The sequence below is a fragment of the Lolium rigidum genome, chromosome 5 (genome assembly GCF_022539505.1).
Source record: "Lolium rigidum isolate FL_2022 chromosome 5, APGP_CSIRO_Lrig_0.1, whole genome shotgun sequence".
In the NCBI taxonomy this organism is placed as follows: Eukaryota; Viridiplantae; Streptophyta; class Magnoliopsida; order Poales; family Poaceae; genus Lolium; species Lolium rigidum.
Window position 1 is genome coordinate 187199263 of NC_061512.1, and position 22621 is coordinate 187221883.

Below are 22621 nucleotides of genomic sequence, written 5' to 3' on the forward strand. Positions count from 1 at the left end.
GCCGATCAGAACGGCGGCGTGAATAACAGCTTTGGGTAACAGCCTGGTGATCACGAGGAGGCTGACGAATTATAGAAGAGAGACTACCAGAAGATTATGGAAACGTCACCCGCTGCCTTAGAGAGCAATATTCTCTCTAACGAGAAAAAAGAAGAAAATATATCGATCTCTGCGTTGATTCAATTCCGCGCTTAGTTGCATTACATTGGACGGGTATAAAAACCCTATGAAGCGCCCGATAATCTGCAGGGCAAACACCTAACCACAATCACTTGTGAGAAACATAGTAACATCGGCATCACTTGTCAGAAACACAAGGGACCCCCCTTCCACTTAAATACTTAATGGAACGCCACGCTAGCTTCGCTGTCCCGAGAGTCTGCATCGATATCCCCGACCAGCTGCAGCTGCCGGCGACGCCGTTCGAGCCGCAGAAGGCTATGATGACACCTCGTGTCCGCTCCGGCGCCGATGACCCCGACGTGGCACCGCCGGAGCACCAGCTCACGGTGCTGGCCATGCAGCTCGCGGTCCTGGAGAAGGCCGTGTGAGCCGCCTCGGCACGCTGGCCTTCATCTGGGCGACGGTCGTCCTGCTCGGCGGCTTCGCCATCACGCTCAGCTGCACCGACTTCTGGTGCATCACCGTGTTGCTGCTCACCGAGGGCGCCCGCATCCAGGGCCGCAGCCACGAGGTGGTGTGGCAGCAGAGGGCGACGTGCCTCCCGACCATATCGCTGGCCGTCGGACACGTCCTCTTCCAACTGCAGCTGCTCTCCGCATCCGTGTGCGCCACCGTCTCACTCGTCCGCCTCGTCACCCAGCGCTACGGCGTCGACGCCGCTAACCCGTGGACCAACCGCCGCGCCGCGCTCGACATATTCTACGGGCTGGCCCTCGTGGAGTCGCTGCTCTTCCTGGTGGAGAAGGCGCTGTGGCAGTGGAGGGTGGGGCACCACCGCGGCCGCCTCCTCGAGCGCGTCGCCAAGGAGTGCCACCTCGCCGGTACCGAGCGCGGCATCCTCGCCATCCGCCGCTTCTTCTACGACTCCTACTCCCGGGGCCTCAAGGGGAGCATCTTCGACGGTCTCCACATGAACCTCGTCTCCTACGCCGACGACATGCTCACCGCGGGCTCCCACGACGAGCAGAGCCTCGGAGCCAGCATCCTCGCCGCGCTCGCTGAGTCCGACCGTTTTGCCGACTCCACGCTCCGCAAGATCGGCATGATGTCTGCCTCCACCATCGAGAGGCTCATCCACATGCTCAGCTGGAAGAACACGTCCGAGATAGGCGTGCGCAGATCGGCTGCCGTCGTTGTCTCCATGCTCACCGGGAGGAAGATCATCGCTGTCCGTCTTACCGGCATCCCCGAGGCGACCGAGTGTGTCGCGTCTCTGCTGTACGCAGACCTCGAAGAGCTCAACCTTCTCGGCCTCACCATCCTCAACAAGCTAGCGAATGACCACGACAACTGCGACAAGATCGGCAAGACCAGGAGTCTCCTTGACAAGATCATCTCCTACTGTAGCATTGCCGGCGGGGGGCAGGCGGCACCGACCGGCATGCGGCTCAAGGCAGTCAAGCAGGCGCTCCTCGTCGTGAAGAGGCTGGCGGGTACGATGGGGGCCACCGGGAAACTTCTCCGGCGGGAGCTCTCCGACATCGTCTTCACGGTGAGCAACGTTAGGGAGGTGCTGCAACAGCGCGAGGGGAAGATCCAGTCCGAGCTACACCAGCTGGCAATAGAGATACTGACGAGCCTCGCCATCGATAACGAGGCGAGGGAGAAGATAGGCGGGACTGGGGGCGTGGTGAGAGAGCTGGTCACCATATTTCTGCCGGGAAAGGATGAGGTGAGGGGGAACGGCCGGCAAATGAACGCCATCCGGATCGAGGCCGGCGAGGCGCTGGCGATGCTTGCGCTGGAGAGCCGGGGGAACTGCAGCGCCATCATAATGGCTTGCGGCGGAGGCGTGGAGAGGCTGGTGGAGGCGCTAAGCGACCCCGTCGTCATCATCGGCGCCGCGACGATCCTGCGCAACCTCTGCACCTACGTCAGGGACGAGTGTCAACTTCCCCTCAGAGGAGTCGCCGCCAGCGCCACCAAGGTACTTTCAAACCACCATGTGCAGTTTTAACGCTAAACATAAATTCCCGCCAGTAGCCCACTAAGTAGGTGTAGAGCGCTAATTGGGCAAGAAAATAGTGCTATATATTTCATCATAGTTATGTAATAGTAGTATACACTTGCGCTCTCCTTTTATTAAAACAATCATCATAGTTCAGTAAATGTTTGTATAACTGAATTATGAATTTATTTATGTCAATATTCTTTCGATGATATGGGTAAATGGTGCCTAAATTTTCAGAAATTTTTTATTTAGAAAAAACACTAAATGTAAATGCCATGGCTAAGAAGCACAGCTAGGTATTTTAAACCTTAATACAGCCATATAAAAGCATCCATTATATCTCATGCTTTTAATGACATCACTGATGATCACTGTCTTGCTTAGGTGTTGAGTACCATCATGGTGGAGAAGACGAAGATACTGAACATCTTTCTAGGCCTCGCCGCACAGATGCTTCGGTTCATGGAGCCTGGAGACCTCCGGGCAAGCCTGGCCACGGCGAGGGTGACCGATACGGCGCTGGCGCAGACTCTCTTGCAAATCCTGCGGGAGTATAGCGTTCCGTGCATGGTCGTGCCTCGGATCCGCCGATACACCATTGAACTCGTTGTTGCCATGATGCGATTGGACACGCGATACATGGCCCTATTCGTGGAAAATGGGATGGAAGGGGACCTAAAGCGCATTGCCGGCACCACATCAGAGCTTGAGTGTTTCAATGCGTTCTCTGGGAGCGTCGGGCTCAGCCGTCGTGCCGTTAGTGTTTGCTCGCTCGTCAAGTCAGCAATGGAGTTGATGAAGCATGCTTGAAATCCTCATTATGACTAGTAGATGCATGCTTAGTTTCATATATTTTCTTTCCCGATGTGATTACTTTAGTTGTCGTGTGTAATCTTATACTTGTTGATATTGTGTAGTACATAAACACTTATTAGATTTAAAGCTTTTCGATTTGTTGTCGAAAACTATATCATGTAGAAATCAAACCACAAAACTGTCTAAGCTATGGAAATATAGTTATTTGGTATATCATTTTGGGTCCTGCCATTATCATCTGGATCCCTGGAAGGTTCAAGCGAAGACATGAACTGGCAAACCACAAGGGAGCGAAGTTCCCTTTGTTCCTATACTTTTCCTCTTTAGTTTATGTGTGTTTTGTCCGGTATGTGCATTCTAGATATGCAAAAGCTGGGTGTAAACTCTCTATATTGATGTTTTGATAAAAGGAAGTGTGGTACATCCCTGTCGAGTCCTGCATTGTGTTTAAATTGGTTGTTTGTGCATACACGGCCCAAATAACTAGCCACACTAGTTCTGGGGCCCATAAAGAAAACATAACCACCACTTGCTAGCCCGGTCGCTATATAATATAGAGAACACTTAGCCACGCTTGCCCACTCTGTACTCCCCTCTCCGTAAGCCGCCACACTCATAGTATCGACTCCCATTAGCTAAGACCAAGACTAGATAGAAAAATTAGATCTCACCAACTCCTATCTTTGTTACTAACTTCCTCTCCCCTCTTGTCATGACAAGGGGATGAAGCCTAAGTTGGAGACCTCAAGGATATCATGTCGGATACTATGTTCCGATCTGGCGCATCACCTATTGTTGTCCTCCACCTTCATTTCTGGTTCTAAGGTATGGTTTTCATTTCTTATACTTCCTCTGATTCATATTGCTTGACACTAGTATGGATATACCTAGAACTAAAATATGTCTAGATACATCTACATTAGAGACAAATATTATGGATAGGAGGGAGTATAAAAAATAATGTATTGCATCTTGTTCTTTGACAACCACATGGGTTCCTCATTCTAATCGATGTGCTATCACTTTTGATCCAAGCATGCTCAGAGGATGGTGGGAATTCGCATCCAAAGGCAGAGATGTCTTCGCTAGTTCCTACACTGGACGCACATCACCCAAACCATCGGCCATCTTTGTCCTATGCGGCCAACGCGGCTTCCGATCGGCACCCCTTGACCTCGTCATTGTCTAGGCACGGTTGGTGCCTCCACCTCCGCACCCCGCTCGTAGGAGCAAGGCTCACTTACCGCATGCTGCAGGTGCATACAACCGTTCATCCAATACCTCTTACGCTCGCGGTCCTGTTCCTCCCGCTGCTACCAACGCGCACATTCATGCATACTAAAAAGGTCATTCATGACTCTTGCTTGGAAACTATCAAAGAATCCAAAAGTATCACATCTCAAGTCTTGTCATGGACTCTCTATCATTAGATGAATATTATTGAAAGGCAATGAATGAATAATAAGTGTTTGGATAGCCTAGATCAAATTATCTGGGCATAATTAAGATACTTCATTGCTTATACCTCTTTTGACATGAATGCTCATACTTAATTTTGATGATAAAAAACTTCCAGTGTTCCTCGGCAAACTGAGAGTTAACTACTTAAGCTAGAGTGATTGTTTACATAACTAGTTATTCATATTTATAATATTTATTGTGATTGACTCGAGTTATGGATGATTGTATTCTATTCTTGGCACTTCTCTAATTATTCTAAGCTTTAAAATGGAAGTGATTTTTCTTTCTCGTTATTTTAGTTCAAACGCCAAGTTCCTTATGGTTCTTTGTTTCTTGCTCGAGGACGATCAAGTTTAAGCTTGGGGAAGTTGATGGCTGTGAAATAAGCCACTTTTTCTCATGTTTAAACCCTTATCTAAGTCAAGAAATTGTATATGTTTACCTCTCAACATGCCACTAATGACTAATTATTGCAAAGATGTGCAATCTCTTCGATTTTTGTATGATGTGTAGGAAATAACGTCATAATGACAAATGGACCTGCAATTACTAAAGAAAATCGCGTCAGGGGCATGCCAATGTTGACTATGCTCGAAGAGGCAGTTCTAGGGACTTTTACGGGCATCGTTACGGGAAGCCCTGCCCGTACCGTCCGCCCGTACCATGTACCGCAGTCTTCCTGAGGTCAAACCCTATAAGCTTCGTGAAGGTGTTGGAGATATGCCCAAGAGGAAATAATGAAGTGATTATTATTATATCTTTGTGTTTATGATAAATGTTTACATCCCATGCTATAATTGTATCAACCGGAAACATTAATACTTGTTAGAGATATGCCCAAGAGACAATAATAAACTGGTTATTATTATATCTTTGTATTTATGATAAATGTTTACATCCCATGATATAATTGTATTAACTGGAAACAATAATACTTATGTGTTTTGTAAACATAAAAGAGTCCCTAGTAAGCCTCTTGTTAAACTAGCTTGTTGATTAATAGATGATCATGGTTTCTTGATCATGAACATTGGATGTTATTAATAACAAGATCATATCGTTAGGTGAATGATGTGATGGACACACACCCATAGTAAGCATAGAATTTGATACATAGTAACCTAATCCTTCGACCATGAGATCATGTTAATCACTTACACCAGATGGATACTTTGAAACACCCACTAGTAGGAAAACGCTTATAGGTGGAAGCTATTTCTGTGGCGCACCACCAAAAATGCGCCACAAAAAGTTGTTTTGTGGCGCACCAGGCACGGTGCGCCACAGAAATAGCTTAATTTTGTGGCGCACCAACAATCCATGCGCCACAGAAACTTGGTGGGACTAGCCCCAACCATTGGTTTCACTATTTCTGTGGCGCACAGGACCACGTGCGCCACAGAAATAAGACATTCTGTGGCGCACTGGTCCTGGTGCGCCACTGAATTAAGACTTTCTGTGGCGCACGTGGGATGGTGCGCCACAGAAACTACACATTTCTGTGGCGCACATGAGTTCCATGCGCCACAGAAGTTTTTTTTGGCTTTCCACGCAACTCCACCCCCCCCCCCCCCCGTGGATCGCCTTTTTTACCTCTGTAAAAAATGAAAGAAATAGACAGAAATTTCAAAAAATAAATTCCATCAAGATGCCCATGTATTATGTCATCTAGCACCACTGAAATTTAACAAACATGAATTTCGACTTTTTTTGTGTGGGAAAATCATCAAACTGGATTTCTGGTTGCATACGAACTCGAAAAAAGACGCACAATATATAAGTTATATCGTGTGGTGCTATCTCGATAGCCCATTGAGATACTCGACCCGTAGCTTCTGGGTTGGTAAGTATATTCTTCAATGGTGCTTCGCTTACCACAATAATCAGATGCTCCGTGAAATAATGGCACGGTTTACGAGCTGTTCTCCATACCGCATATGCTAACTTCGGTGATAAGGATATCTCTCGTTTCGCTGGCGTGAGTACCTCGCTGAGGTAGTAAACGGGTCGTTGCACGCCATGAACTCTTCCCTGCCTCCTCTCGTTCAACAACTAGGACAACTGCTCGAAGACCCGCACCGTTGCTTGCTATGTACATAAGCATTGTTTCTTTTTCATGTGGAGTTACGAGTACTGGGATGTCGATAAGATCTTCTTTAAATTATCAAAAGATTCCTGCACCTCGTTTGTCCACTCGAACTTTTCTGACTTCTTCATCAACTGATAGAAGGGCAAAGCTTTTTCTCCCAACTTGGTGATGAATCTGCTGAGTGCTTCCAGCCGTCCTGCCAACTGCTGCACTTGGTGCAAATTCTTTGGCGGCTCCATGTCGAGAATTGCTTTGATCTTCGAAGGATTGGCCTCTATCCCTCTGGCTGAGATGAAGTACCCGAGTACTTGTCCTCCTGGTACCCCGAAGAAACATTTCTTCGGGTTTAACTTGATTTTGTACCTGTCGAGATTGTCGAAGGTTTCTCGCAAATCGTCGATAAGAGTAGCGGCGTGCTTAGTCTTAACCACGATATCATCGATGTAGACTTCGATATTCCTTCCCATCTGCTCTCCAAGACAGGCTTGCATACATCGCTGATAAGTTCCGCCTACGTTTTTCAACCCGAAAGTCATAATGTTGTAACAGAAACGCGAGTGCGGGGTGATGAACGCAGTTAACTCTTGGTCCTCTTTCTTGAGCTTGATCTGGTTATATCCGGAGTACGCATCGAGAAAAGAGAGACGATCACATCCCGCTGTAGAATCGACTATCTGGTCAATACGGGGCAGCGGGAAGTGGTCCTTAGGGCAATGCTTATTGAGACTTGTATAACCGATACACATGCGAAGGGCTGTTGTATCTTTCTTTGGCACCATGACTGGGTTGGCTGCCCACTCGGCTTCTTTAAAATCCCGAATGAATCCAGCCTTGTGGAGCCGACTAATTTCTTCGCCGATTGCCTTTCTCTTTGGCTCTGAAAACTGGCGCATCATCTGTTGTACAGTTTTGGTTTTTGGGTCAACATTAAGGGCGTGCTCAGCGAGTTCCCTGGGAATACCTGGCATGTCGGATGGTTCCCATGCAAATATTTCCCAGCGCTCATGGAGGAACTCGATAAGCGCGCTTTCCTATGCGACAGCAAGATCTGTCGAAGTATTGACTGTCTTCTTTGGGTCGAGGGATGCACTTGCTGTTTCTTTGCTTCCTTTACAACGTCAAATTCATCGGTTCTTATGCTCCGATTATTGGCTGGCGGCTTTGTGTGGTCCGTAATAGCGTCGAGTGCGTTGAGCTCTTCCTTAACCCCAAACTTCGAGGCGATCTTCCGGAAATCCCCGTCACGACTGTCCGAACGAGAAAAGCTTCCGTGGATGGTTATTGCTCGTCCCATTATTGCCTGGCATATTTAACTTCAGGTACGCGTAATGAGGTACCGCCATGAATTTGGCAAACGCTGGTCTGCCGAGGATGGTGTATTATTGAGATTCCCAATCAACCACTTCAAATTCGATTTTCTCCTTTCTGAAGTTGCTAGGTGTACCGAAAACTACGTCCAGTGATATTTTACCAAGGGAGTAAGCGGGTCGGGTCAGGATGATGCCGTGGAATCCGGTGTCGGACTCTCTTAGCATAACGACCGTTAGGCCCATTGCTTTCATTGTGTCTGGCGAATAACGGATTCGGACCGCTTCCTTCATCCATGAATATCTTGCTCATGTTGTACCCCCCGATCTGTGTTTCAAGGACCAGGGCAGCGTGACAAGGCCTTGGAACGGCCTTCGGGTGATCCGCTTTGCTAAAAGATATGCTTTGGTCTGACCAGTCGATATATTCGGGTGCGTCGACCATAGCAACCTCTCGCGGACCTCACTTCTCGCGAAAACTTCTTGACTTCTCTCTTTGAAAAGCTGGTTTTATGGATCATGCTGACCTGTCCGCGAGACTCTGGGAATACTTTGGTCGGTACATACTTGTCTGCTCCTTCTGGTATGTATGGTTTTGGTGGATAATCGTAGGGTGCCGCTCTCCTTTGCATTGAGTGAACTCTTGCTGCGGTTTCGGCCCTAAGATCGTCGCAGAACTGCCGAACTTCGAGGAACTGCCGAAAATTTCTGAGCAGATGACTGGACTTTTCGAGTTTATCCTTTGGGTCGATGTTAGAATGTAGATAACACGGTGCTTCAAGTTGCTCCGTGGCCGATAGGTAAGGTGTGCAAAGATGATTCTTGCTCGGCTGCGTGTTGTGATATCCTCGTTCATACTGTCGAGGGTGAGTCGTAATTTGCTCCTCTTCTTCACGGCGTGAATCCCTTTGTCTTTTCCTTTGCTCATTTATGCTGCCGAAGCTGCTTCGGCTGCCTTCTTGATGACCCACAAGTATAGGGGATCGCAGCAGTCTTCGCGGGTAGTAAAACCCAATTTATTGATTCGACACAAGGGGAGACAAAGAATACTTGAAAGGCTTAACAGCGGAGTTGTCAATTCAGTTGCACTGGAAACGAGACTTGCTCGCAAGAGTTTATCGGTAGTAACAGTTTTATAGCGATAGCGATAGTGAAATAACAGCAGCAGAGTAACGGAAACAGCGGTAGTGATTATAGTAAACAGCGGGATTAAAATACGTAGGCACGGGGACGGATAACGGGCGTCGCATGGATGAGAGAAACTCATGTAACAATCAAGCGGGGCATTTGCGGATAATAATAAAACGGTGTCTAAGTACAAAGCAATCAATAGGCATGTGTTCTAATTATAGTCGTACGTGCTCGCAATGAGAAACTTGCACAACATCTTTTGTCCTACCAGCCGGTGGCGGCAGGGCCTCAAGGGAATCTACTTGGATATTAAGGTACTCCTTTTAATAGAGTACCGGAGCAAAGCATTAACACTCCGTGAACACATGTGATCCTCACATCACTACCATCCCCTCCGGTTGTCCCGATTTCGTCACTTCGGGGCCATTGGTTCCGGACAGCGACATGTGTATACAACTTGCGAGTAAGACCATAAACAATGAATATCGCGATGAAATAATAACATGTTCAGATCTGAGATCATGGCACTCGGGCCCTAGTGACAAGCATTAAGCATAACAAGTTGCAACAATATCATCGAAGTACCAATTACGGACACTAGGCACTATGCCCTAACAATCTTACACTATTACATGACCAATCTCATCCAATCCCTACCATCCCCTTCAGCCTACAGCGGGGGAATTACTCACACATGGATGGGGAAACATGGCTGGTTGATGAAGAGGCGTCGGTGGTGATGGAGGCGATGATCTCCTCCAATTCCCCGTCCCGGCGGAGTGCCAGAACGGAGACTTCTGGCTCCCGAGACGGAGTTTCGCGATGTGGCGGCGTTCTGGAGGGTTTCTGGCGACTTCGACTTCCCCCCCTGCGTTTTTAGGTCGAGGGCGATATGTAGTCCGAAGGAGGGCGTCGGAGGCCTACCGAGGGGGCCACACGCTAGGGCCGCGCGCCCCCCTCCTGGGCCGCGCCGCCCTAGGGTGTGGGGCCCTCGGGCCTCCACCTGACTTGCCCTTCTGGCTCCGTGAGTCTTCTGGGAAAATAGGGCCTTCTGTCTAAATTCCGAGGTTTTTCCTGAAAGTTGGATTTACGCACAAAAACGAGACACCGAACGGTTCTCGCTGAAAACAACGTTAGTCCGTGTTAGTTGCATCCAAAATACACAAATTAGAGGCAAAACAATAGCAAAAGTGTTCGGGAAAGTAGATACGTTTTGGACGTATCAACTCCCCCAAGCTTAGCTTATTGCTTGTCCTCAAGCAATTCGAGTTAACAAGCGAGCGATAAAAGAACTTTCACGAACACATTTGTTCATATGATGTAAATATTCTCATGCTATGGCTAACACTTAGGCGAGTTCATAATAAGATACATGCAAATAAGATCATCTAATAGCTATGTCAATCATGGAAAGGTACCAACAATTAATAATAAGCATCATGAATCATGTATATAAGCGAGGATTGCAATGTTCATAAAAGAGTATGATAGAGTGGTATCTCGCTTGCCCATATTTGATCGAGCAAAACATAAATGCTCAGGCACCTCTGAAGTTCATAGAAGGACTAGAAATAGTGATTGTCAAAGATAAAAGCATCAAAGTTATACCACAATCAATCATATTTTGAGACAAGCATATTACACTAAGAATGACAATTGTGCTCTCAAGAAAGTGCTCAAAGAAAGGATGGAGACACAACATAAAAGTAAAAGATTGACCCTTCGCGAGAGGGAAACGAGGGATTAACATGCGCTAGAGCTTTTCATTTTTAAAACAGGAGTAAAATTGTTTTGAGAGGTGTTTGTTGTTGTCAACGAATGGTAATGGGTACACCAACTACCTCGCCAACCGGACTTCCAAGAGCGGCTCCCATGAAGGACGTTATCTCTACCGGCAAGGTAGATCATCCCTCTTCTCTTTTGTTTACACATGTATTTTAGTTTTATTATGGGTGACACTCCCCCAACCTTTGCTTACACAAGCCATGGCTAACCGAATCCTCAGGTTCCTTCCATCAAGCACATACCATGGAGGAGTGTCTATTTGCAAAATTAAGTTGCTTATCGATGAATCGAGCAAAACATGTGAAGAGAATTATTAGTGAAAGTTGATTAATTGGGGCTGGGAACCCCATTGCCGGCTCTTTTTGCAAAATTATTGGATAAGCGGATGTGCCACTAGTCCATATGAAAGTCCGTCAAGAGTAAATGACAAGATTGAAAGATAAACACCACATACTTCCTCATGAGCTATGAAACATTAACACAAATTGAGAAGCATTTTGAAGGTTTAAAGGTAGCGCATGAGAATTTACTTGGAATGGTTTGAAATGCCATGCATAGGTATTTATGGTGGACACTCTGGAATAACTTGGTTTTCATGTGTTTGGAAGCACGGGCAACGTTCCCGCTCAGTACAAGTGAAGGCTAGCAGAAGACTAGGGAGCGACAAATCAAGAGAGCAGTAACTATCATAATCATGCTTGCAGCAAAATAAATTAACTGAGGTATAAAAGTGATACAAGAACTCTGAAGCAATGTAAATCATCGAGGCTTAATTGACTTTTTTTCAGTCATATGCATGCGTGAGCATGTGCCAAGTTAATTCAAACGAATTATTCAGAGGAGGATACCACAATGTCATACCTATCTATGAATAAAACAATGCAAGCAAACATCCATGACATGGTACTCATATTAATAAATTGGAGCTAATCATGAGAGATCATGAACTACTAGACTTTCTTAAATGACATATACCTCACATGAACCAACTAAGCATGTTCACATGGATGAGTATATGTACAAAAATGAAAACAAATAGAGTTCATACCAGCCTCTCACCACAATCGAATCGTCGAATATCGTCATTATTGCCTTTCACTTGTGTAGCTTGGATAATATGAAATGAAAACCACGCTCCAGCCACCGAAGACCATTGAACTCATAAAGAACTTTACAAAACCAAAGAAGAACAACAAATATTTTTGGTGTTTTCGAATTTGAGAACAAGAATAAAAAGAAGCAAGCGAATAAAGCAAAATCTTTTTGGGTTTTCTTATAGCAAACTAGCAATAGCAAATAAAGCGAAACAAATGCAAGAAACCAAAGTAAACAAGTGGTGAAGAGAAACAACAGAAATATTTTTGGTCTTTTTGTGTTTTAGGAAAGAAACAAGGCAAAAACAAGAAATGGCAAACTAAAAGAAACACAGAAAAGCGAGATGGCAGAAATCTGCCAAAACCTGACAGCAGTACAGAAATCGATTTTTACAAAAATCTTCCGTTGCTCAGCTCGAAAAGTGTTCAACTAATGAAAGTTAGATAACAACCTGGGGAACACGCACAAAAATTGGCAGCTCAAAATAACATTCTGGCTGTGCGCACGAATTTTTCTAGTAACAGTCCAGAATCTGTTTTCAGGCAGCACTTCCCCAAATATCATCTCCCTGTCATTAGAAAACCACTCAAAGAGACTAAACAAGTATGTACAAGTATCCAACAACCATAATATGCAAAGAATGAGTGATGCCGGTATACCTCCCCCCAAGCTTAGGCTTTTGGCCTAAGTGGAGATCAACCCCATCGAGGATCTGGGTTCCATGCCGGTGGATCGTACATGGAGTAGTCATAATAAGGCACCGATGCAGAAGAAAAACGTGGGGGCTCCTCATGCCCAACGTGTTGATGCGAAGAGCTTGCTGCATCTGATGACGAGTCGAGGTGTTCCTCGACCTCATCCGTGTTGTCTCTTGCACGATGGCCATCTCTCTTTATGTATGCCTTCAGTTCACCTTCCGTGATTGACCAATCCTCCCTGGAATCAAGGTTAAACAGAGCAGGTGCAGGCAATCCTACTAATTTTTCAGTTTTCTTTGTTATTGTCCAAGATTTCTTGTAAAATATTATTCTGTAAGACAGGTTGCTCAAATTAGACGAATCAGAAACAAATCCATGCTTAATCATGGAGACTATGTCAAGTTTCTCTATGGGGAGCAGAATATCAAGAAGGTGAGGTTCTACATTATGCATAGCTAATAAGCGAGAGGCGATGAGACCTCCACAAATTCCCTCCTTCTCACGGTTAGTAGCAAGTTTGTTGGCTATCAAAGCACCCAAGTTAGAAGTCCTATTACCTTGTAATGCAGCAGCTAGAAAGGCTAGATCCTGGATAGATATTTTACTTCCGTTCTTCCTTGCTAGAACGCACTTGGTAATGAAATAAGCAAAGTAACGAATAGCTGGGAAATGAATGCTACTGATTTTACCACCATCCTATGAGAAGCTTCTTCCATGACAAATCATCTTGAAGAGGTCCAAGAACTCTTGCGGCGATCCCTTTATCTTCTCGCATGATCCCCATTGCGGTACTTTGATTGCTGCACAAAAATCATTGAATGGCAAGTTGACAGTTTTATTATAAATTTTGTATTGGACCATGGGGTTAGATCGTGACCAATTAAATTTAAAATCCTGCACTACAGACATAGTCAGTTTTGCATATTGGCATGGTTCACCATCAACAAAATCACCCAACCCTGCACGAGAGATTAGACTTTGAACATCCTGCAAGATCCCTGCATTTCTCATAAAATCCACGCACGGGTAGTAAGTGGGGTATACTCCTTCTTCTCGGTGAACTCTCATGACCTGTTGCACCTCCAATTCCTGTTGGTTGAGTTGGTGCCTACCTCCTTCCATTTTCTGAAATTTTTCAACAAACAATATAAAACTTGATTTGGTGACATATAATTGAGGGAAACTACCATAGGAACTTGCTAGAGTACTAATCATGCATCAAAACTAGTTTCCACCACTTAGAACAAGCATGCAAGCTCACTAAACATGTTACCTACGGCAGCAAAATATGCAAGATATACTCCACCAAACAAAATTCTACTTGGGTAATCGAAGGAGTCACATACCGAAGAGCAAATGTGCCAAATTTCAGACAGAAATCTGAGCTGAGCAAAGAGATCGAGAAATCTGGAGTTCTTGAGCAAAAACACGAGTGAGAGGAAGCTGGTGTCGATTTTTCGGGAGAGAGAAGAGTGTGGGAGGAAGAGATGCTAAAGTGGGGTAAAGGGGGCCCACACACCAGGGTGGCGCGCCCCCTTGCTGGCCGCGCCAGCCTGTGGGGTGCCACCCTGGGGTGCCCCACTGGTCATCCCCAGGTGCTCCCAGGTGCCTCGTCGAAAAATAGGACCGATGGTATAATTTTCGTGAATTTTTGAAAATTTTGAAAAATGCACATTTCTGGGTATTAAGTTTATTATTACTGGCCAGGAAAAGTTTTTAAATCTCCAATTAACTAAGGAACTTTGCAAATTAAAAGTGCTACAGCAACTAGAGCAAGTGGATGAAGAAAGAGATGTTGTTTACCTCCTCTATGCATATAAAAAGTATTTGTTAACAAGGTTGATCAAGTCTTGCCACCAAATAAATTTTACATAGCATAAGAAGAAATAAACCTCAAATCAATCATGTTACCTTGAATTGTATTGATATGGATCCAATCACAAGAGTTTGATATTCTTCTTTAGGCTCATATATAGGACAATCGATAGTTCCAACTTTGATAGTTCTCACATTAGAAATAGTATTAACTCCGCATGCTTCTTCAATCCTCTTGGGGAAATAGACGATGTGCTCCCGATCATCAACATTGAAAGTAACCTTTCCTTTATTGCAATCAATAACAGCCCCTGCGGTGTTAAGAAAAGGTCTCCCAAGAATAATAGACATATTATCATCTTCAGGCATTTCCAACACAACAAAATCGGTTAATATCAAGCGGTTATTAGTAACTTGAACAGGAACATCCTCACATATACCGACGGGAATAACGGTAGATTTATCAGCCATTTGCAAAGATATATCGGTAGGTATCAACTTATCTAAGTAAAGTCTCTTATAAAGAGAAAAAGGCATAACACTAACACCGGCTCCCAAGTCACATAGAGCAGTTTTAACATAATTATTCTTAATAGAACAAGGAATAGTCGGTATACCAGGTCGCCAAGCTTCTTTGGAACCTTACCATTAAAAGAGTAATTAGCAAGCATAGTGGAAATTTCCTCATTGGGGATTTTCCTTTTGTTAGTAACGATATCTTTCATATACTTTGAATAAGGAGGCAATTTAATAGCATCAGTCAAAGGGATTTGCAAGAATAAAGGTTTCATCCAATCACAAAATTTGTTATAGTGTTCTTCTTCCTTTGATTTTAGTTTCTTAGCAGGAAAAGGCATTTGCTTTTGCACCCAAGGTTCCCTTTCATTACCATGTTTCTTAGCAATAAAATCTTCTTTAGTATACTTTTTTTATCTTGCTTTTCAGGTTCATCTTCAACTCGTTCTTTATCAGAAACATCATTCTTATCATTACCATTATTATTATCATGTTCATTAGCACTTTCAGTTTCAGCATCAGAAATAGAAATACTATTAGGATCATTAACAGGTTCAGAGGATTCTACAACATTTTTATGTTTCTTCTTCTTTTTCTTAGAAGGAGCTCTAGGTTCAATGCGTTGAGAATCTTGTTCAATTCATTTGGGATGCCCTTCAGGATATAGAGGATCCTGGGTAGAGACACCACCTCTAGTTGTTACTTCATAAGCATGTTTCTCTTTAGAATTATTTTGTAATAAGTCATTTTGCACTTTAGTGAGTTGATCAATTTGAGTTTGAACCATTTGAAAATGTTTAACAAGCATCTTAACATCATTGGAGGTTCTCTCCACAATATCATGCAAATTGCTAATAGCTTGAGAATTTTCCATTAGATGATTCTCTACTCTCATATTAAAATTTTCTTGCTTAACAATATAATTATCAAACTCATCTAAGCATTGCGCGGGAGGTTTTGAATACGGAATATCTTCCCTAGTAAAGCGCTGAAGGGATTTTACCTCAATCATGGATGAAGGGGGAATTATTTCACAAATATCTTCTATGGGAGGTAGATTCTTCACATCTTCAGATTTAATACCCTTCTCCTTGAGAGACTTCTTGGCTTCCCTCATATCTTCATCATTCAATTTAATTAAACCCCTCTTCTTCAATATTGGCGTTGGAGTTGGTTCAGGCGTAGTCCAATCATCATGATTCCGGCCTATTTTAGCCAATAATTCTTCGACTTACGTGCGGAGTTCTTTTCCTGAAAACACAACCAGACACAACTATCCGGGTATGCCCTAGACTCAATGGTTAGTCCACTATAAAATATATTAAGTAGATCATTCTTTTCTAAATCATGTCCGAGGTCGAGCTCGATAAGAGAACAAAATCTTGCCCAAGCCTCGGGCAATTTCTCTTCATCTCCCTGGTCAAATCTATAAATTCTACTGTAAAGCAATATGTTGAGCACTAGCGGGAAAGTATTTTCGAAAGAAAACATCACGCAAATCGAGTTGGATTTTTAATAGAACCAGGAGGCAAATTATTATACCAAGTTTTAGCATCATCCTTTAATGAGAAAGGAAAAAATTTAGCGACAAAGTAAGTACGCATCTTGATATCATCAGAAAACAAGCTACTCATAGAAGAGAGTTCAATCATGTGTTCTACAGCACTTTCTTTTTCAGTACCACAAAAGGGTTCTTTCTCTACAATAGCTATATGAGATAGATCAAGAGAAAAATCATAATCTTTATCCTTAATGCATATAGGAGATGTGGCAAATGTTGGATCAGGAGATAACTTATGTCTAACAGTATATTGTGTGAGAAACTTTTTAATTTTACCTGCATCAGCAGTAGCATCAGCAGTAGCATTGCATAATAATACTGCAGTAGTGATTTTAATCCTGCTGTTTACTATAATCACTACTGCTGTCTCTGTTACTCTGCTGCTGTTATTTCACTACTGCTACTGCTATAAAACTGTTACTACTGATAAACTCTTGTGAGCAAGTCTGTTTCCAGTGCGACTGAATTGACAACTCCGTCGTTAAGGCTTTCAAGTATTCTTTGTCTCCCCTTGTGTCGAATCAATAAATTGGGTTTTACTACCCGCGAAGACTCGCTGCGATCCCCTATACTTCGGGTTATAAAGACATGTTTCGGCGCCGTTGCCGGGGAACATAGCTTTATTTGGAAGTTCACTTGGATTGATATTGTTCGCTGCAAATTCTCCATCATGGGTAAAACTCGCGATCCTAAAGTCGCCATATTACCATCCACTACAAGAAAAGGTACAACTCTGAGTACCTCTGCTGCTCTTGATTCACCATCTGTGATTGATAAACTTGTTTCACCACCACATGTTTCACATGCTGGTACTTCTGCTAGATCTGAAAATTCTTATAATATTGATGATGCTTCTGCTGTGCTTGATGATAGTGGTTCGTTGGGATCTTTTCTAGATGCTACAATTGCTAGGTCTAGACAAATTGAAAATACTGAAACTCCTAATGCTACTACACCTGTTAATTCACCTGAACTTGATTATTCTAGTGATGATCCTGATGAAGATTATGTGGAGCTTAATGATGATTTTATTACTAGATGCAATGCTACTCGCTGATGCGAGGCAAAATTAAAAAGTTTCTCACACAATATACTGTTAGACATAAGTTATCTCCTGATCCTAAATTTGCCACATCTCCTATATGCATTAAGGATAAATATTATGATTTTTCTCTTGATCTATCTCATATAGCTATTGTAGAGAAAGAACCCTTTTGTGGTACTGAAAAAGAAAGTGTCTGTAGAACACATGATTGAACTTTCTTCTATGAGTAGCTTGTTTTCTCGATGATGTCAAGATGCGTACTTATTTTGTCGCTAAAATTTTTCCTTTCTCATTAAAGGATGATGCTAAAACTTGGTATAATAATTTGCCTCCTGGTTCTATTAAAAGTCCAACTGATTTGCGTGATGTTTTCTTTCGAAAATACTTTCCGCTAGTGCTCAACATGTTGCTTTACGGAAAATTTATAGATTTGACCAGGGAGATGAAGAGAAATTGCCTGAGGCTTGGGCAAGATTTTGTTCTCTTATCAGAGCTCGACCTGGACATGATTTAGAAAAGAATGATCTACTTGATATATTTTATAGTGGACTAACCATTGAGTCTAGGGAATATTTGGATAGTTGTGCTGGTTGTGTTTTCAGGAAAAGAACTCCAGACGAAGCCGAAGAATTATTGGCTAAAATAGGCCGGAATCATGATGATTGGACTACGCCTGAACCAATTCCAACGCCAATATTGAAGAAGAGGGGTTTAATTAAATTGAATGATGAAGATATGAGGGAAGCCAAGAAGTCTCTCAAGGAGAAAGGTATTAAATCTGAAGATGTGAAGAATCTACCTCCCATAGAAGATATATGGGAGATAATTCCCCCTTCATCCATGATTGAGGTAAACTCCCTTCAGCGCTTTACTAGGGAAGATATTCCGTATTCAAAACCTCCTGCGCAATGCTTAGATGAGTTTGATAATTATATTGTTAAGCAAGAAAATTTTAATATGAGAGTAGAGAATCATCTAATGGAAAATTCTCAAGCTATTAGCAATTTGCATGATATTGTGGAGAGAACCTCCAATGATGTTAAGATGCTTGTTAAACATTTTCAAATGGTTCAAACTCAAATTGATCAGCTTACTAAAGTGCAAAATGACTTATTAAAAAATAATTCTAAAGAGAAACACGCTTATGAAGTAACAACTAGAGGTGGTGCCTCTACCCAGGATCCTCTATATCCTGAAGGATATCCCAAAAGAATTGAACAAGATTCTCAACGCATTGAACCTAGTGCTCCTTCTAAGAAAAAGAAGAAGAAACATAAAAATGTTGTAGAATCCTTTGAACCTGTTAATGATCCTAATAGTATTTCTATTTCCGATGCTGAAACTGAAAGTGGTAATGAACATGATGATAATAATGGTAATGATAAGAATGATGTTTTTGATAAAGAAGAAGTTGAAGATGAACCTGAAAAGCAAGATAAAAATAAAAAGTATACTAAAGAAGATTTTATTGCTAAGAAACATGGTAATGAAAGGGAACCTTGGGTGCAAAAGCAAATGCCTTTTCCTGCTAAGAAACTAAAATCAAAGGAAGAAGAACACTATAATAAATTTTGTGATTGGATGAAACCTTTATTCTTGCAAATCCCTTTGATCGATGCTATTAAATTGCCTCCTTATTCAAAGTATATGAAAGATATTGTTACTAACAAAAGGAAAATCCCCAATGAGGAAATTTCCACTATGCTTGCTAATTACTCTTTCAATGGCAAAGTTCCAAAGAAGTTGGGCGACCCGGTATACCTACTATTCCTTGTTCTATTAAGAATAATTATGTTAAAACTGCTCTATGTGACTTGGGAGCCGGTGTTAGTGTTATGCCTTTTTCTCTTTATAAGAGACTTTACTTAGATAAGTTGATACCTACTGATATATCTTTGCAAATGGCTGATAAATCTACTGTTATTCCTGTTGGTATATGTGAGGATGTTCTTGTTCAAGTTACTAATAATCGCTTGATATTAACTGATTTTGTTGTGTTGGAAATGCTCGAAGATGATAATATGTCTATTATTCTTGGGAGAACTTTTCTTAACACCGCGGGGGCTGTTATTGATTGCAATAAAGGAAAGGTTACTTTCAATGTTGATGATTGGGAGCACACCGTCTATTTCCCCAAGAGGATTGATAAAGTATGTGGAGTTAATACTATTTGTAATGTGAGAACTATCAAATTTGGAACTATCGATTGTCCTATATATGAGCCTAAAGAAGGATATCAAAATCTTATGATTGGATCCATATCAATACAATTCAAGGTAACATGATTGATTTGAGGTTTATTTCTTCTTATGCTATGTAAAATTTATTTGGTGGCAAGACTTGATCAACCTTGTTAACAAATACTCTTTATATGCATAGAGGAGGTAAACAACATCTCTTTCTTCCTCCACTTGTTCTACTTGCTGTAGCACTTTTGTTTTGTAAAGTTCCTTAGTTAATTAGAGATTTCAAAAATTTTCCTGGCCAGTAATAATAAACTTAATACCCAGAAATGTGCATTTTTTTAAAGTTTTCAAAAATTCACAAAAATTATACCGTTGGTCCTATTTTTCGAAAATGCACCTGGGAGCACCCAGGGATGACCAGTGGGGCACCCCAGGGTGGCACCCCACAGGCCGGCGCGGCCAGCAAGGGGGGCGCGCCACCCTGGTGTGTGGGTCCCCTTTGCCCCACTTCATCATCTCTTCCTCCCACTCTCTTTTCTCCCCCGAAAAAACTCGCACCAGGTTCCTCTCACTCGCGTTTTTGCTCAAGAACTCAAGATTTCTCGATCTCTTTGCTCAGCCCAGATTTCTGTCTGAGATTTGGCACATTTGCTCTTCGGTATGTGACTCCTCCGATTATCCAAGTAGAATTTTGTTTGGTGGAGTATATCTTGAATATTTTGCTGCTGTAGGTAACATGTTTATTGAGCTTGCATGCTTGTTCTAAGTGGTAGAAACTAGTTTTGATGCATGATTAGTACTCTAGCAAGTTCCTATGGTAGTTTCCCTCAATTATATGTCACCAAATAAAATTTTATATTGTTTGTTGAAAAATTTCAGAAAATGGAAGGGAGTAGGCACCAACTCAACCAACAAGAATTGGAGGTGCAACCGGTCATGAGAGTTCACCGCGAAGAAGGAGTATACCCCGCTTACTACCCGTGCGTGGATTTTATAAGAAGTGCAGGAATCTTGCAAGATGTTCAAAGTCCAATCTCTCCTGCAGGGTTGGATGATTTTGTTGATGGTGAACCATGCCAATATGCAAAACTGACTATGTCTATAGTGCGGGATTTTAAATTCAATTGGTCGCGATCTAACCCCATGGTTCAGTACAAAATTTATAATAAAACTGTCAACTTGGCATTCAATGATTTTTGTGCAGCAATCAGAGTGCCGCAATGGGGATCATCCGAGAAGATAAGAGGATCGCCGCAAGAGTTCTTGGACCTCTTCAAGATGATTTGTCATGGAAGAAGCTTCTCAGAGGATGGTGGTAAAATCAGTAGCATTCAACTTCCAGCTATTCGTTACTTTGCTTATTTCATCACCAAGTGCGTTCTTGCTAGAAAGAATGGAAGTAAGTTATCTATCCAGGATCTAGCCTTTCTAGGCTGCTGCATTACAAAGTGATAGGACTTACAACTTGGGTGCTTTGATAGCCAACGGACTTGCTACTAACCGTGAGAAGGGAGGAATTTGTGGAGGTCTCATCGCCTCTCGTTTATTAGCTATGCATGGTGTAGAACCTCACCATCTTGATATTCAACTTCCCATAGAGAAACTTGACATAGTCTCCATAATTAAGCATGAATTTGTTTCTGATTCGTCCAATTTGAGCAACCTGTCTTATAGAATAACATTTTACAAGAAAGCTTGGAGAATAACTAAGAAAACTGAAAAATTAGTAAGATTGCCTGCACCTGCTCTGTTTAACCTTGATTCCAGGGAGGATTGGTCAGTCACGGAAAGTGCACTTAATGCATACATAGAGGGAGGAGGCCATCGTGCAAGAGACAACACGGAGGAGGACGAGGAAAACCTCGACTCGTCATCCGATGCAGCAAGTTCTTCGCATCAACAAGTTGGGCATGAGGAGTCTCCACGCTTTTCTTCTGCATCGGGACCTTATTATGACTACGCCATGTATGATCCACCGGCATGGAACCCAGACCCTCGTTGGGGTTGATCTCCACTTAGGCCAAAAGCCTAAGCTTGGGGGAGGTATACCGGCATCACTCATTCTTTGCATATTATGGTTGCTGGATACTTGTACATACTTGTTTAGTTTCTTTGAGTGGTTTTCTAATGAGAGGGAGATGATATTTGGGGAAGTGCTGCCTGAAAACAGATTCTGGACTGTTACCGAAAACATTCGTGCGCGCAGCCAGAACATTATTTTGAGCTGCCAATTTTTGTGCATGTTCCCCAGGTTGTTATCTAACTTTCATTAGTTTAACACTTTTCGAGCTGAGCAGCTTAAGAATTTCTTTAAAATCGATTACTGTACTGCTGTCAAGTTTTGGCAGATTTCTGCCATCTTGCTTTTCTGTGTTTCTTTTAGTTTTTATTTTCTTATTCTTACTTTGTTTCTTTCCTAAAACACAAAAAGACCAAAAATATTTATGTTGTTTCTCTTCACCACTTGTTTATTTTAGTTTCTTTCTTTTATCTTGCTTTATTTGTTATCGTTGGTTTGCTAATAGAAAATCCAAAAAGATTTTGCTTTGTTTGCTTGTTTCCTTGTGTTCTTGCTTCCAAATTCGAAAACACCAAAAATATTTGCTGTTCTTCTTTGGTTTTGTAAAGTTCTTTATGAGTTCAATGGTCTTCGGTGGCTGGAGCGTGGTTTTCATTTCATATTATCCAAGCTACACAAGTGAAAGGCAATAATGACGATATTCGACGATCTGATTGTCGTGAGAGGCTGGTATGAACTCTATTTGTTTTCATTTTTGTATATATAATCATCCATGCTTGCTTGCATTGTTTTATTCATAAATAGGTATGATACTGTGGTATCCTCCTCTGAATAATTCGTTTGAATTAACTTGGCACATGCTCACGCATGCATATGACTGAACAAAAGTCAATTAAGCCTCGATGATTTACATTGCTTCAGAATTCTTGTATCACTTTTATGCCTCGGTTAATTTATTTTGT

At 42.6% G+C, this 22621-nt stretch overlaps 1 pseudogene; it reads left to right on the plus strand.

The window, feature by feature from the left end:
• Positions 1 to 344: 344 nt before the first annotated feature.
• On the plus strand, positions 345 to 2944 carry LOC124656856 (annotated as a pseudogene).
• Positions 2945 to 22621: the final 19677 nt, after the last annotated feature.